We start from the raw sequence: 17,909 nt of genomic DNA on the forward strand, positions 1-17,909 counted from the left end.
TAATTGCAAGTTGCCAACTTTATCGTCCAGGCCGATACGGACATCGACCTGGCCGATCAGTACAAATATCAGAAGATCAGCCAGAGCATCGCTCTGGATGCAATCCTGGATGATATTAATATTGTCCTGGCCGATCAGTTTAAATCAGAGTAAAATCATCCAGAGCATCGCCCTGGATACGAGCTGGCCGATATTTATCGTCCTGAAGTAACTTAAGGTTTTTGAATGGATCGTCCTGGCCGATCCTGCGATCGTCCAGGACGATTTGATTGCATCAATCATCCTTAATTACTCCCTTGATTTCCTAATCAATTAAGGCATAATTTGAGAATTTCATCCAGGCCGATCAATGATCGTCCTGGCCGATAATTTTAAAATACAGTATACCTTAATTGTCTATGGCGGTAATTTCTTTCTGTTTTGAGCTTATTGTCCTCACCTATACACGTATCGTCCAGGCCGATTTGTTAATAACGGATGCCTTAATTAAGAATCCTTATTTAGATTTTCTGTTTTAAGTCCGATCGTCTAGGACGATGTAAATATCGTCCTGGCCGATATGAGTATAAATAGAAATTCTAAGTCTATCAAGTGTGTGTGTGTAGGGTTACTTAGCATCAGTCTCTTTGACCATTACAAGTAGAGTCAAGAAGTAAAAAACAAAAGTACAGATTGACTCAACCCTAAACCTACGCATTCCTGAACTGGCTTCGTCTGTTCGTCTGATCTTCGATTCCTGAAAAATTAGAAGAAATAAGTAGTCCAAGAGAATCAATAGTATTTGTCAATCATCAAAACACAGGTCTTGAAAATAGGTTTGCAACAATAGCCAGTTTGAATCATATGCCACATTCGATAATAAATAGATTGCAAGAAAGTAGAAATATAAATTTTCCAAAAATCAAAAGTATTATTTTCAAATAATAGTGGTCGGGTGATTGAATATCCTTCTATAATATTTTGAATATAAAAATCAGCCATTGATCAAAATTTAAAAGTTTTTAAACTTAATTTATGAATCCTGCTCTAATGCCACTTGAAAGTTTGTGAGGATGTTAAGCCCTTAATGAACTAGTCTCAAGACTAACCAAGAGGGGGGGTGAATTGGATATTTAAAATCCTCTTTAACTAAAGGTAAAATCTTTTTTTCTCTCACAGTGAAAACAAATTGAGTCAATAATAAAAAGATAAATCAGTGATTTCACCCAAGCAGTTAATCACAGCAAAAGTAAAGTGCAGAAAATAATAAAAAAGAACGCACCGGATTTATAGTGGTTCGATCAAATCATACCTATGTCCACTCCCCATAATCTCCCATTCCAGGTGTTACACTAAACCTTTAGTGACTCTCTTTTAGCCCCACAACTAGGCTAAGAAGCTCTTACAAAATCACTTCCACATTCCCCGGTGCGGCAGAGTAGTCGGGTCCTTTGACACCAAAGTGATCTTCTTCTTCCCAAAACTTTTCTCGAGATGAGCCTTGAATCCAATGGTTCTTAGGTGTAAGCTTGCCGGAGCAACTGTGTGAAGTATCTCCACACTCCCTTGAAAATCCCCCTTCTAAGGTTCTTCTCCCACTAAAACTCCACCCTTTCTAGTCTCCCTTTCAATCTTTCTCTTTAAGTTTCCTCTAGAAGAAACGAAGCCTCATAAACTGCCAAAGACACCTTCATAGTCTTTGACAACCCTTAAATAGAGGGCTTTAAAAATGCTTGCAAATCTGATATGGTAGCGAAGATCATCTAGGATGAACTTGGTATCGTCCTGTACGATTAATACAAAATAGCCACTTTAACCAGTACGATCAACATAGTCCTAGATGATTATTTCAATAATTTATACTTATCATCCAGAATGATTAGTTAAAATTCAAACATATCATCCAGTAGATAGTTCAGGATGTCTAGGAGACTCAGAGGAAAATTAATGTTTTTCTCGCATATTGTTCAAGACGATTCTGTGATCGTCCAGGCCTATATGATCGATCAATCTATCCTTAACCTCCTGATTAATTTTGGTATGATTGGTATTGATCATCTAGGACAATATGGATCATCTAGGATGATTAGAACAAAATCTAGATTTTAAGTCTTGGCTAAATTATGTTGGCGGCTAGAGTTTGGAGATTGTAATAGATCATCCAGGATAATATAAATATCATCCAGGATGATTAATTCAATGAATAAATCATCCTGGATGATCTAAATTATCCAATACGATTTGTTTAAAAGTTTAACTTCTAGTTTTAACTAGATCTCACTCGTCTTGAATGTGTGTGTACATGGTCATAAGGAAGCATACACCCTTACAGGACTTGACTCAAGAAATTAAAAAGTACATCAATGAAAATCATAAATATCATCACATCATAACCTATTTTACCCATTCTTGAGCCTTGAATCTTTGTTGAATGGTGCATGCTATTCCTAAAATGTTAGTATACACACAAACAAATATACTTTGCAAATACTGGAAGATGTGAGCCATAATATTTATTATCATCAAAACAAGAACTCATGAGCTCGAGTCGCAACAATATGTCATGCTTGAATTTTTCAAATGGGGAGTGATTAATGAGTAATTACACTTTATTTACTCATTAATTAAATTTTCTATTAATTAAGTCATTCCTTGATTTTTATTCCTAGGATTACTCATGCAGCTAGTTTTAAGGCTCTTGATTGATGTGGTGTATACTTTATTTGTCTTAAGGTTAGTGGAACAGTGGTTTCATCCTATATGACTTAGTAACCTTTAAGGACAATAATTTAAGGTCATGTCTTAGGATTTTAGGAAAAATTTAGAAAACAAATTTACATCCAATATGGTTGAAACTTAAAAAACTTAAACTTAGTGACATCCTCTGACCTAGGAAAAATTTCTACTGATTTTAAAAATCATTAAGTCAATTATTTAATTAATTTAAAATTAATACATTAATTAAGCTTAAAACTTTAAAAAATTTAAAATATTGAAATTAAATAAAAAAATTACAAATAATACACCAAATTGACCAGAATTTAACCATAAACTTAAGAAAATTAAGAGCCCCTTGACTGGATTTCAATTTTATGTTTAATTTAATTTTAAAGGAAAAATAACATTTAATTAGTTTAATTAATTAAAAATAATTAAAATTTAATTAAACATTTGAGAACACTTCTTTGGGTCATTCCTAACTTTAGGGAGTGATTTCAAGAAGTTTGGAATCAATTTGAACAAAAACATTTAAAACCCTCCATAATTAAATAATTTAAAAATTCAATTAATTATTCAAACTTCTAAAAATCATAACTAATTCCAAAAAAATTCAAAATGAGTAAACTCAAAGGCATTAAACTCCACTTAAGGTCAATTATTTATTAAAAAGGTTAAATATTTAGAAATCACTTAAAGTCAAAAAGTTACCTTTTTAGTCAACTCTAGTTTAAATTCATAACTAAATCTAAAAAAATCCAATTCTAACAAACCTAGTGACTAATTACTCTTCTCAAGATCTAGTATTTAAGAAAAACATTAAAACTTCAAAATTCACTTTAATTTAAAAACTAAAAATTTAAACCCTTAATTTAATGTATTAAATAATTAAAGAAAATTCCAAAAATTCAATAATTAACTAAAAATTCAAAAAACTCTAACTTGATTAGTGAAATCGACCAACCAACCCTTTAATACACAACAAGCACTCTAAAGGTGAAGTTTTTAGGATGGACTAGCTTGAGCTACATGGCTAAGTGTCCTAAGGAGGTCTGGTTCCTCGAGCCCACTATGACAATGCCATGAATGGATTCAATGTGTAAAATCTAAAAGTTAATTAACTATTAATTACTTAACTAAATTAAAATCCTTAAAAAGGTTAAATATTTATAAATCACTCTAGTTTTAGGCTAGGCCGGTGTTTACTTTTTTTCTACTTGTGTGCTAGGTTTTCCATGTTTTTACTACATGCTGGTTGCTAGTATTAACTGATATGATTATTTACTTTAATTTTAATGCAATTTATGAATTGATTTGATGGTCGTTAGACTACCCTTAGGGTAGGAACGATCTGGTTGCTCACATGATTTTCAACAGGTGGCCATGCTCGTATAGGGCTAAATCAAAGGGGGAAAATTGAGATTTAATTAATAAATTTTTCGCAGGTGCTTTAAAATTAAAAGAGCATGGCCAAGCATGAATGTTATTTAGATTTAAATATTTTAATATATATCATTACCTATGATATTGAATTTAATTATAACTGCTTAGGATAACCTTGCAGGTTATATTTGAGTGTAGTTTTCTTAATTTTCCTACATGTATTTTAATTTAAATGATTTGTAATGTGAAAGTGATTTTGAGATGAGATGCATACAACCAATTTGGAATCCATACATTTCTTAGGGGCGAGTTCTTTTTCATTTGGAGATCCAAGTTAGGATGATTTAAAATATCCAAAGAGGAAAGAAAACACCCCTTTGGGGGGAGTTTATTTTTATTTGGATATCCGAACCTAATGAATCCAAAAAACTCACAAAAGGACAAAGAAGTAAAGGCTGAGAAGAATCCCAATCTCAAAATCACTTGTGTCAATCTTAGGAGTAGAATACGAATTGTTGTCAGGGGTACCCGACCACTTTTAAATTCTACAAACCCTGGGTTGTAATATTAAGTGGCACTTTCCACATGGAATTTGAATTTATTTTATTAATTTATTTAATTTTATTTATATTAATTGTATAATATAAATGGCTTACTTTTTTAGTCTTTTTATTGCATGCTAATTTTATTTTAGTCTGGAATGATCGAAGGCTCATGAGGGTACGATTCAAAATATTTCTACTTTAATAAAATTAAAACTTTTAAGCTCACATAGAAGTTCTAATACTTTAAGAAGTAAGCTTGGGATCGCCAATGGTTTTTCATACATACATATCAATACTTTCTCTTCCTTATTAGGCACCTCCTTGCCGATGGGTTCTGGCAGGCCACCTGACCTATTAGGGTGTAGTCCTGTTAAAAGGATGTTGTGCAATCTTTAGGATAAAATTTATTTTTAAGCATAATTTTAAAATTGCTTCATACACATTTTATGTGTTTATCAAGTCAATTAGTATATATTGCATTAGAAATAAATTAAAAAGTGTCTAAAATTTTAATTGCACTTTTCGTTTAAGCATAAAATCACCCTACATGTGTTAAGGGGCAATTAGGCTCTAGATGTCAGCACCGATCCCTCAAACTTAATTAAATAACATCCCTACCACTCTTGAATAGGAGACTGGACTAATGGATTTTAAGTTATTAGGTAGTTAGCTGGCTCCCTAATCCAGGCTGGGAAAATTCAGGTTTACACTATATTAGTTAGGTTCAGGCTACTATTGTTCAGTGCCCAAATTAGACCTATGATCTAGGGAAGACTAAAAATAGTAAGACCCCACCTTCCGGGAATGTAATCTTAATATTCTAATAAATTGAACAAATTAAATTAAAATATCCCTTCAAACCAAAACTTAAAGCCCAATAAATAGGGTGAGGCATTTTTGAATTATTTTAGAATCCTATATGCCTCCTACTTCTGTTCCTTTGACTTGTAGATGTTAGAAAAGTTGCTATTTGTATGTTTTATATTCTTGCAACTTGTATAGTTTTGATGATTCTAAATATTATTGTTTTATGTGTTGTTATCTCCTAACATTTTTTGGAAGATTTGTTTTTGCTCTTGTGTGTACTAATATTTCAGGAAAATTGAACTCCAGACTACGAAGACTTCAAATCCAATTCAGCATGAGATACTATGAGAATTTCAAGCTTGTACTTTTTATTTGAATTAAATTTGAGAGGGAGTGATTGTAATTGAGTGAATAAATTTACACACACTAATGGAGATCTTGAAAAAGTTTTTGTACTGATCGTACGGGATGAACATTATACGTACAGGACTATCAGATCAGTTATCTCCTTGTAAGAGCAATGGAACGGACAGGAACTGAACTGGAAAATTTTTCTAAGTCATGATCGTCCAGAAAAAATAATTTTTATCCCAGGACGAGTTACTCTCTGTAAAATTTTCGTCCAGACGAAGTCCTGTTCGTCCAGGACGATGGGAACCGACTATGGCAGTTTCTGGCAACGTTCTGCAGTTTTCGGAACCAACTTTTGATATAATTGTTCGTACCAGACAAAATTTTTTCGTACGGGACGAACCTATTTTGTCCAGGATGAAATTGGTTCGTACAGATGCACAAATGGTTCGTACGGGACAATTTTTTACACAGTTCATCCGTACTAACTCAATTTCATATGGGAGATCCAGTGCGCAGAAAAAACATGTTTTTAGTAGTTTTTTTGGCGTTTTTCATGTCCTTTTTATATAAGGAGTCCTAGAAACTATTACAAGTGCCTTTGGAGTTGTTTTCTCTTGAGAGGGATCATTGAGAGTGAGAGTTTGGGAGAGATTGTAAGAGTGAAGAGTGAGAGATCAAGTGAGGGGTTTGTGAGGGATTCACAATGTTACTTGAAGAAGAAGATCTCTTTGTTTCTTCCCATCTCCTTTGAAGGCTCTCAAGTGAAGTTCAACAACATCGGCCCGGTTCTCTGCCAGCACTTGGAGAGTTAAAAGGACAACAAAGTGTATCTTTGACAGCCATTGTGTCTTCGTTCTTTGGGAGAAAACTAGAAGAGAAGAACTTGAAAGGGAGAGGAAATGGTGGAGTTTGAGAGGGACAAGATCCGTGAAGGGGATTTCAAGGGAGTGTGGAGGGGATATTCACACGGTTGATCCAGCAAACTTGCACTTCAGTACCATCGGATTCAAGGGTCGTCTTGAGGGAAGTTTTGGCGAGAAGAAGATCTCTTTGGTGTCAAAGAACCCGGCTACTCCACCGCACCGGGGAAGGTGAAAGTGATTTTGTACAGGCTTCTCCGCCTTGCTGTGGGGCAAAAGGAGAGTCATTTTGTGGTATTAGTGCAAACTCCGAGGGTGCCTCGGGGAGTGACGTAGGTCAAGGTTTGACCAAACCACTATAAATCTGGTGTGTTCTTCTTATTTTTCTTCCGTATTTAATTTCATTACAAGTTTAGTTTTACTCTGGTTGAAAAGTTTATTTTTTAAACTTTAAATTTAACTTGCATAAATAATTAAAAAGGTTTTCTAAAAATCCAAGAGTATAAGTATAATTTTTAAATTACCAATTCACCCCCCCCCTCTTGGTTAGCCTTGGGACAATTAATTAGGCTTAACATCCTAATTCATATTGATCGAGTTCCATCAGTAGAAATAAATTCTCCTATTTGATCCAATCATAGTTAAAATTCAAACCTCACATCCTTTGATATTAATCCTTGAGAATTCTAAAATAAAATTTTTTCCATTATTTTAATCAAGAGTCTTCGCAGGAAATTTAAGTTTCCTACAAAATAATTAACTACGAGGGCTTCCGCTCATAGGAGATTTTGAACCCAGATCAATTTTCAAAATCAATTTTTTAAAAAACTCAATTAATCTTCTTTAGAAAAATTAAGATTAACTATGATTATTATCGTCATATTCAAATAATTGATAGTGCGTGATATCTTCTTTCTTCGAAAAGATATATCGTTTTATTATCATAACTTTGATTATGAAATTAATGATCCTTCACCTAGATTATCATCATCAAATACTAGACCAAACATCATTTTGACCCTCCAGGTTCATATGTGATTCTCCCCTGAATTTGTCCATGATAATCAGGACGAACCTATAGTTTTGTAATATGAACCTATTTGGGAATGATATATTCACCTCCCGAGGCAATACATTATTCATAATGAAGTGTTCAATTTTTAAACTAAAAATTTAAGAAATTAAATTCTCCTAAAGAAAATTAACTTTTTAAAATTGCTTTTCAAACTCAACCAAACAACATTCATTTAAATTATGGCCTAATTAGGTCAATTAATTAAGGAATCAAATCAGATTTGAATTGATTATAGATTATATAGTACAATCATAGATCATACTATATGAATCACCTATGGAGTATCTGCATGAAGTTTGATTCATCCAGTATGATCATGAGATTGTACTATATAAAACACCCGAGGACTCCTGGGAGAAGTCTGGTTCATCTTATACGATTGAATATTTGATTTGAACTAATCATGCTGTAATATTATTCATTCATCTAGTATGATTAGTTAAGAAATTGAATTGATCATATTGTAGTCAAATTCATCATACAATACTGTAGTGGGATAGTTGAACTGTATGATCTATTGATCATACTATACGAACCGAGTCGGTAGAATTAAAAAATTCTGGTTTTTAGAAGCCCACTATTTAAGCTCTCTAAATAAAGTTTGAAAGAGTCTTTAGCAGTTTGAGAGCATGAGTCTTCTTTAAGTTAGGGTTTAAAAATAGGGTCATAAGCATGGGAGAGAGAGAGGTGAAGTTATGCGAGTGGTAGAAGATTCTTGTGGGTGTAAAGGTGTGTGAGAGGGAGTTTTTAAATGGTTTCTCTGGCCAATGTCCACCTTTATTTCTGCATGTGTCAAAGTTTATCTTGAGGGAAACTCCATGAAGAAGCTCTTGGTGTTAAAGGGCCGCTGGCTACTCTGCCGCACCAAGAAAGGTGAAAGTGATTAAGGTACTCTGCCACACTAGGTTGGTAAAAGGGATTTGCCTACTCTGTTATGGTGGATTGTTGAAAGTGATTCAGCTACTCCTCTGCACTAGATTTGTGAAAGGGATTCAGCTACTTTATCATACTAAGTTAGTGAAAGGGATTTAGCTACTCCGTCATACTGGGTTGGTGAAAGGCATTCACCTACTCCGCCACACTGGTTGGTGGAAGTGATTGTGTAAGGGATTCTTTGCCTTGCCATGGGGCTAAATGAGAGTCACTAAGTATTTTGTGCAATACTTAGAGAGGAGAATTCTAGGTAGTATTTGTAGGTTAAGTTGACCAAACCATTATAAAAATTTGGTTTGTATTTCTATTTATTTTTTAGCATTTATTTTCTTTCATATTTATTTTTTATGATTGGTTTGAGCTTATCTACCATTATGATATGAAATCCATTGTGGTTGATTAATATTATATTCGGTTGAAAAAAAAATAATTTAAAAAGTAAAAAAATGAAGAAAAATATCTATTTTCTATAAAAGTATATATATATATATGGTGTTATTTTGAGTATTGGTTTTGCTTCCACATTTTTAACTTTGAAACTAGTTGTATAAATTTTTAAAAGGGATTTTTGTAAAGGTTTTAAAACACCAATTCACCCCCCTCTTGGTGTGTCATTCCTAGTTCAAGTGGTTTCACAACCATCCATTGAACTTTCATTTCATACCTCAGATCTCCAACACTAGGAACCCATAGCCTATTCTTATAGAAAATGATATCAAATTTAGATTAATCATATCTCAAGTTGCTTACTAGATTTAATTTGATCAACCAGCTTTAGATACTCTATATCTTTCCTCTAAAATTCCTTGATCATTTCTTATACAGACGATTGAGCCAAAATACCTGAATCCATATCAATAGAGTCACTTTCAATTTTAATCTCTATATATCTATAATTAGGATATCATCAGAAGTAAGCCAAGGACTTGACATCCCATAAGACTTCCTGCTCAATGCATCGGCCACTACATTAGCCTTACAAGATTGATACTCAAATAGTTTGATTGTAGTTTTAATAAGCTCAAGCACCTTTTATGCCTCAAATATAAATCATTTTATGAAAAGATATACTCCATAAGCTGATGATCAGTAAAGATCTTGTATTTGACTCAATACATGAGTTTGAGGATGTTGTGAGACCTCAAAGAACAAGCTGGAGGCTAACCAAGAGGGGGGGGGGGGGGGGGCGGGGGGGGGGGGGGGGGGGGGGGGTTAATTGGTTATTTAAAAAAAATCATAAAAATATTTTATAGCATTTTTAATATCTGAAAACAAACATGTTAATCCCCAATATGAAACCGAATTAATTTTAAAAATAATAGAAAATCAGAGTTTGTCAACCATACAGTAAATCATAGAAAAAATAAATGTGCGGAAAATAATAAGAACAAACACACCAAGATTTATAATGGTTCGGACCAACCTGACCTACATCCACTCACCAAAAATCTCCTTTTTTAGGTATTGCTCTAATAGAAGTGTCTTTCCTTTTGGCCCCATAGCAAAGCGGAGAAGCCCTTACAAAATCTCTTCCACCAACCTGGTGAGACAGAGGAACTTACTCTTTTTCACCCTCTTGGTGAAGGTAGAGAACATAGAATCCTTTTTCTCCCTCCTGGAGATGGCAGAGAACCAAGACCTAGTGATGTAGAATTTCTTCACGGAGGCTCCAAAGGATCAAGGCAGAAGCTTAAAGAAGATGAGGAAGAACCTTTCTTGGAGCAACCTTGTGAATACCTCAGAAATCTCCTTAACAAAAACTCTTGTTCTCTTCTCTCTCCCAAAGCTCTCCTAAGCACAACTTTGCTCCCTCTCAGAACACTTTAGCAATAAAAGTCTTGAAATAACACTATGTGAAAGCTTAAATAGACAGCCTCTCAAAAAGCCCTAAATTTTAATATGGCAACTCTAATCGTCTAATATAATCCAAGATCGGACTGTACGATTAGTTCAAAATACTCTTGTTAGTACTGTACAAGGAGACAGACCCTGTATAATCAGTTCAAGGAAGTGAACTGATCATCCAGTATGATTGAGAGAATCATTCAGTATGATTAGTACAAACAACATGGATAATCGTCCAGTACAATGGGCGACGATTAATTATCATCCCATTCAAGAATCTGGACGTTCAGTATGATTTATCAAATTTTCTTGTACAATTAGTATTAACAACATGGATAATATTTCAGTACGATGGGTGGTGATTAATTATCATCCCATGCAAAATTGAGTCATCCACTATGATCGGTCAAATTGTCCTGTAAGATTTGATCGAACAAATTAACTATAAGTATTCTCCTAATCTTAGGATCAATTTATGCATGATTATCATATATCATACAATATGATGCATATCGTATAGTATGATTAGACAAAAAATTTGAATATTAAAAAATTACCTAAATTGTGATTAGCGGCTATTTTGCTGATTATAATATTTTATCCTGTACGATATGAATCATATAGTACAATTAGTTTAATCACTCTTTTTTTAGGGCCTACGAGTTAATTCAGGTAAAATTTACACAGTCCTTAAAGGGACCTCAAGCTCACTAATGCTCAAAAGTGCTACAAAAAGAAAGCAAAAAAAATCCTAAGAGCTCTAGTTCCCTATTAAGCAAAAATACAATATAACCTAGGTACAATCTACGGTGAAAAATCTGATAATATTTGTTATCATTAAATCAAAAGACTTGGGTCCAAATTTCCAACAATCTCCCCCTTTTTGATAATGGCAAATTTTAGTCGTTTATGATTCAAGAGTGTTTTGCTAATCCCTAAGCTCACCCTTACAAAGTGAATTTTTTAAAATAGGGGAGGTGTCAAAAAATATATTTTTTTAATTTTAAAAGAAAAAAGAAAAAATAATAACATAGAACAAGAGAACATAGAAAATGAAAACAAAAAAACATGGAATTGAATATTTCAAAGCAAAATACAAGATACCAACACATGATACTCCACTTTTGACATCATAAAAAGAGGAGGAAAATACATCAAACAAGTAGGAAACTACAAAAAAATAAGAAAAGTACACATATCACAAAATAAAAAAGAAACAAAAATAAAGAAGGATATTAATCTAATGGAGGTGGAGGAGGTGGTGGCTAGAAGTACCAGTGGAATGAGGTAAATAGGTTTCCAAATCACGCCATATCCTGATCATGCTGCTACTGATGCTGGGCTACATACTAATCAAAGTCAGCTAAGTCATTCTTATGTTGTTGCTGCTGCTTAGCTACTTAGGAGTCAAAATTGGCTGCCCACTGATCGAACCTCTAAACCGACTGATCGACCAGAGACTGCTGGAGGATAGGAGCTGGTTCTTGAGCTTATTCTTCCTCTCCACACTCTGGCTCACAGTCTGCTATTGAATGTTGTGGTGATGAGCATTGTGAAGGACGTGGAAGGAATTATTGGAATAGAAGACTGGGAGTTGATCAGGTGGTGCAGGAAATTGAAAATTTTACTTGGATTCTAGGACAAAGGCAATGAGATGTCCTAAGGAAAGATTAGGCTTTCTCTTATGTCTAGGATCTCTAATACATGTTAGATTTTTAAGATATCAGATTATAAGATCAGTTGCATTAAATATGAGCCATAATGTAATAGGTAGCTAAGGATAAAGTTGGTGTGATATTGATCCGATCTCCAGCTTTAGGAATTATGGAGTTGGGAAGAATAAATTTGATGATTCTATCATCTTGCACTAACATGTTGATAGTAGAAATGTGATAACTAATAGTGGATTCTCTAATAACAGTGTTCACTTGGGTCCAATTATACTCAGGGTATGAAGCTACATGGTGAACTTTCTCACTAGTTGTGGAAAGGTGGAGAAAGTCATGGAAGTCTTGGAAGGTGTTTTTGATATGTCTCCTATTGACGTAAGATGGGAGGGTAGTACCCTCACTATTGATGCAAAGAGTTGCAAAAAATTCAAAATGAAGTTCTGAGTTGAGCTGGTAAGCAAGTGTGAGGATGAAGCCAAGAGTAGTGTGGGCAAAAATGATTCAGAACCTGGAAGTTTAAAACTTCATGGTTGATAGTTTTGGAAGGTGTGATCCCTACCACTTTGTACCTCTGATAGGCATCTTCTTCAGCAGCCTCAATAAATATAGGATTTACTTGACGTAAGATGGAACTCTCGACAAGTTCTCGAGAGCACTTGCCACTAGCCATTGCCAAGATTTAGAGCTCAAGCAAGAGGGGAGGAGAGTTGGAAGGGTTGGAGTGAAGAAGAAAGCATAAATTTGGTTTGTTTATATAGAATCAGCCAGGCATACTAGATAATATACTGTAATTAATTCATCCAATCTAATCCAGTCAAAAAGTTAGTCTCATCAATAGTGTGATTAGGATTATACTGGACAATTAGAGACAAAGCGATCATCTCGAGGAGTAAGTATGAATGATTGTTAACTAAGATGATTATATAGTATGAACAAGTATTCATACAATATGATATGCTATTTAATATCGTACTGGTTGAATTCAATTCATCCAACAGTTATTGCTACATGGATAGTACAGTACAAAGGTGGTTATTGTATAATATGATCACTAATAATTGATGAATATCAACTGTTGGATGTACTGGATCAGATTTCTGATGATATTTATGAAGATCGTATAGTACGATGTGAATCATATAGTATGATTTGAGCAAAAGTTAGATATGGGCATGAATGATCTGAAAATCTCCAAGAAAGAAAATACAGCAAAATCACAATAAAAAATAACCAAAACATAACAAAAATCAAATAATCAAGAGAAAATAATCATCAAATATCAATTTTTTATTATAAATCAATCAAATGCATTAAATGAAAATTTTACCACATAATTAGAGCAAAAACTCAGTAATAGATGCACAACACTAAGATCCAGAAAGGTTAGAAATTTAAATTTGTCAACCCTAGCTAATGCTCCTAACAAGTTAAAGTCCTTTTTAAACAAAAATCTAGTTTAAAAAACAAATTAAAAGGAAAATATGATATTTTAAAGTTCTTTTCATAAATGTATCAAAGAGAATAACATTGCAAGTGATGAACAAGAAATCTTGATTTTTAAATTCAGGTGTTGACGATATTAATTGGAACATGGATTTGTCTAAGATTTAATGATTTGAAAGGAAGGGATTCTAACTCATTGCTGGCTCATTTTGTGCCTCTATTATCAGTGTTTGGTGCAATTTACACATCTTTTATTTTTTATACACTTTGTGCATCTTTCAAATTTTTGCATTCATTGCGCATCTTTTTAGCTTTTGAGCTCATTTTATACCTGTTTTCACTTTTGTAAACTTTCTTCCTTTCTAAGTCTTTAAAAACTCTCAGTTGTGAGATTATCTTCCAAATATGAGAGAAGAAGAACTCGTTCTGTTATATAAGGAAGAGTAAACCACAAACCAAAACTGATCCAACTAATATAGACAAACAACTTGATTAAGAAAATTTAAAATAGATTCATTGATTTACAAAAATATTCAAATGAGATAGAGAACTGCAGGAAGATGTAATAGATCGCTATTTCTTGCTCCAATTTTTAATTTGAAATAAATTTTGATTCAAAAAGCAATTGTACCACCAAAAGAGTTAGAGAAAAAGATAATCACCATTTTTTCTTTAACTATTATACTTTCATTTAAAGAAAAAAATTAATTATTGAAGTGAGTAGTGAACAGATTATTAAGTTTTAAAAGAAATTAAAAAAAAATTCATACATAAAAACATAAAATACTAATAGATAAAAAACATAAAATAAAAAAATAAATGAAATAACAATCAGATTTTAGATTTTCAAAGCATCCAATTTCAAGTATGAATATCTATGACACCTAATCTAGTTCTTAAGGTGTTGAAGATTTCAAAAGACAGTGATTTTGTAAAGATATTTGCAAGATGATTTTTAGTGGCTACATGATGTAGCTTTATGTCTCCTTTTGTGACATGGTCCCTAATAAAATGTTACCTTATGTCTATGTGTTTGGTCCTTGAGTGTTGGATTGGATTCTTTGAAATACATATGACACTAGTGTTATCACAAAAGATTGGAATGATGCCTACAGGTAGTTTTAAATCCAAATTTAGTTACTTTAACTAAAGGACCTATGCCACACAACTTCCTAAGGCTATATATTCAGCTTCTATAGTGGACAAGGCTACTGAGTTCTATTTTTTACTAGATCAGGAGACTAAAGATTATCCAATGAATTGGTAGGTTCCAGAAGTGCCTAGGATACCATATTTCAAAGTTTTGTGTTCCTAAGAGATATCTAAAGATTCTCTTAAAAGAAGCCAAGTGGGTTTGTTTTGGATTAGCCTAAAATCTAACATAGAGCTAAACACTAAACACAATATCAGGTCTGCGATATAATTATTCCTCTATATTTTTTTTTTTATCAAACTAATTTTCCACTTGAGCCCTTATCAAACTAAACATTAGAACTCATGGGAGTGTTAATTACCTAAGCTTTATCCAATTCATATTTCTTAAGAATGTCATTAATATATTCTGATTGATTAAGAAAAATTCCATCAACCTTCTACCTTATACTAAATCCAAGAAAGTAGTTCAGTTCTTCCATTATACTCATCTCAAAATCCTTATTCATTGTCTTAGAAAATTCATCACATAGCTTTTTATCAGAAGATCTAAACAAAATAACATCAACATAGATCTGGATAATGAGTAGTTCTTCTCCTACCTTTTTGAGAAATAAGGTGGTGTTTATGCTCCCCTTAAGAAAAGGTTCTATTGAGTATGAATTTGCTTAGCCTTTTATACCATGCTCTAGGTGCTTATTTCAATCCATATAATGCCTTTTTAATTTGAACACATGATTGAGAAATTATGAATTTTAAAAATATGGGGGTTATTCAACATACACATCTTCTTTTATTACCCCATTATGAAAGGCACTTTTAACATCCATTTGGTATAATTTGAATCCCTTAAAGTAGGCAAAAGCTAGTAGCACCATTATGGCTTCTAGTCTAATTACATGGGATAAAGTCTCTTTAAAGTCAATCCCTTTATCTAGTTCTACCCCTCAGCCACTAGTCTGGCTTTATTTCTAACCACTACACCAGAATCATTCATTTATATTTTTGAAAACCCATTTTATTCAAAGAATACTCTAGTTCTTAGGTCTTTCAACTAACTCCCAAATATTATTTCTAGCAAATTGATTTAGTTTTTCTTGCAAGGCTAAAATCCAAAATTCATCACATATTGCTTAATTTATGTTTATGGGTGAAAGTTCATAAAGGTTATTAAACCTCTAAGAACTAACTCAAGGAAAACCAAGGCGGGGAGTTAAATTGGTAATTTAAAAATTCTTTAATAAAAATTAAAATCCTTGATGTGGAAGCAGATCAAAATAACAAAATTATAGTTTTTAAACACATAGTAAATCACAAAAAAGCATAGAAATTAAAATGCATAAAAGTAAAAGAAGGAACACAAAGGATTTTATAGTGGTTTGATCAAATCTAACCTACGTCCACTCCCCGGAGGCCTCCTCCAAATTTTGCACTAAACCTCTTAGTGTATCTACTTTAGCCCCCACAGCCAAGAGAAGCCCTTACAAAATCTCTTCCACCAACCTGATGTGGTAGAGGACCTGGAATCCTATTTTACTCTCCTGGTAAAGTCAGAGTACCTGGAATCCTTTTTTACCCTCTTGGTTAAGGCAGAGAACCTGGATCCTTTTACTCCCTCCTAAAGTAGGCAAAGAACCAGGATCTAATACTGAAGAATGTCTTCCCCTAGAGCCACCAAGGGACCAAGAAAGCAGCTTAAAGAAGATAGTGTAAACCTTGCTTGGAGTAACCTTAATGAATTCCTCACAACTCCCCCTCATAAGGATCTCTTCTCTCCTAAAGCTCTCCATCACTTCCTTCCTAAGATCTCTCTCAGATCAACTCAATAGCAAAAGATTTTTCTCAAGACCATATGAGAGCTTAAAAAGAGAACCTCCAAAAAAAAAACCCCCTAATTTTTAATTTTCCATCAAAGATCATACAATACGATCGTGATATCATCTTATACAATTAGTATAAAATGCCCCTTTTACAAGTATGAAATGCATTATCCTGTACGATCAGTTCAAGTATTTGTATTGATTATCTTGTACAATCTTGTGATCATCTTGTATGATTAGTTCACGAGTCTGTATTGATCATCTAGTAATATAGCCGTTGATTAAATATTGTCCCATGCAATAATTAGTTCATACAATATGAAGGAGGGGTATCATTTGATACGATTAGTTAAAATATTATGGTTTCCATCCTGTAGGATGGGTGATGATTAAATATCATTCTATTCTATACTGGGATCTGGTTGTATATTATGATCATCTTTGATCATCCTGTATGGTGCAATTAAATAATTTAACCATAATTAGTCCTCTAATCACAAGATCAATTTAGGCATGATTGTCCAAGATCATCATGTATGATGTCTATCGTCCTGTATGATCAGGCCGAAATTTGAGCATTAAAATATTCCCTAAATTGTGATTGGTGGCTGCTTTGCTGATCATATAATCGATCATCCTGTATGATATATATCATCTATTATAATTTTCTTAATCAATCTTGACTAATTGAGGTGCCCAAATTAGGATTTCCTATTTTAATAGATCATCTAGTATGATATAAATTATACTATATGATTTGTTCAAAGAATAGAAATATTTCTAACTCACCAACTCACTTCTTTGAGTGTGTGTGTGCAAGGTTACTTGGCTTACTATTTGACTCAAGACAGGTAAAAGTACATTGAAATTGAAATTATAAACTGACTCAACCCTTGTCTTCCTAATGTTGTGCTACTTGAGATTTCAAGTGGATAAACTGATCATAGTGTTAGTGAGTAGGGCAACAAAATAGATGTGCAATAAATAGAAGTAAGAGGACATTAATATTTGTTATCATCAAAATCATAATACTTGGGCCCAAATTTGCAACAATCTCCCTCTTTTTGAAGATGACAAACTTTTTGTTAAAGATATTCCAAGTCTTTTAACATTTTTTGAAAATCCCCCTTAGAAGTTTAAAATTGTGAAAATAAGGAGAGTTTAATAATTTTTTGTTCATTTTTATATTTCTTAAGGCAATATAGAATAATAAATATCAAACTAGAAATAAACTTCATTAAAATAAAAATATGCAAATAATTAACAACAAGCAACAAACTACTACTTTCCCTTTTGACATTACAAAAAGGAGGAAACAACTTACT

This window comes from Dendrobium catenatum, unplaced genomic scaffold (assembly GCF_001605985.2).
Source record: "Dendrobium catenatum unplaced genomic scaffold, ASM160598v2 fragScaff_scaffold_203, whole genome shotgun sequence".
In the NCBI taxonomy this organism is placed as follows: domain Eukaryota; kingdom Viridiplantae; phylum Streptophyta; class Magnoliopsida; order Asparagales; family Orchidaceae; genus Dendrobium; species Dendrobium catenatum.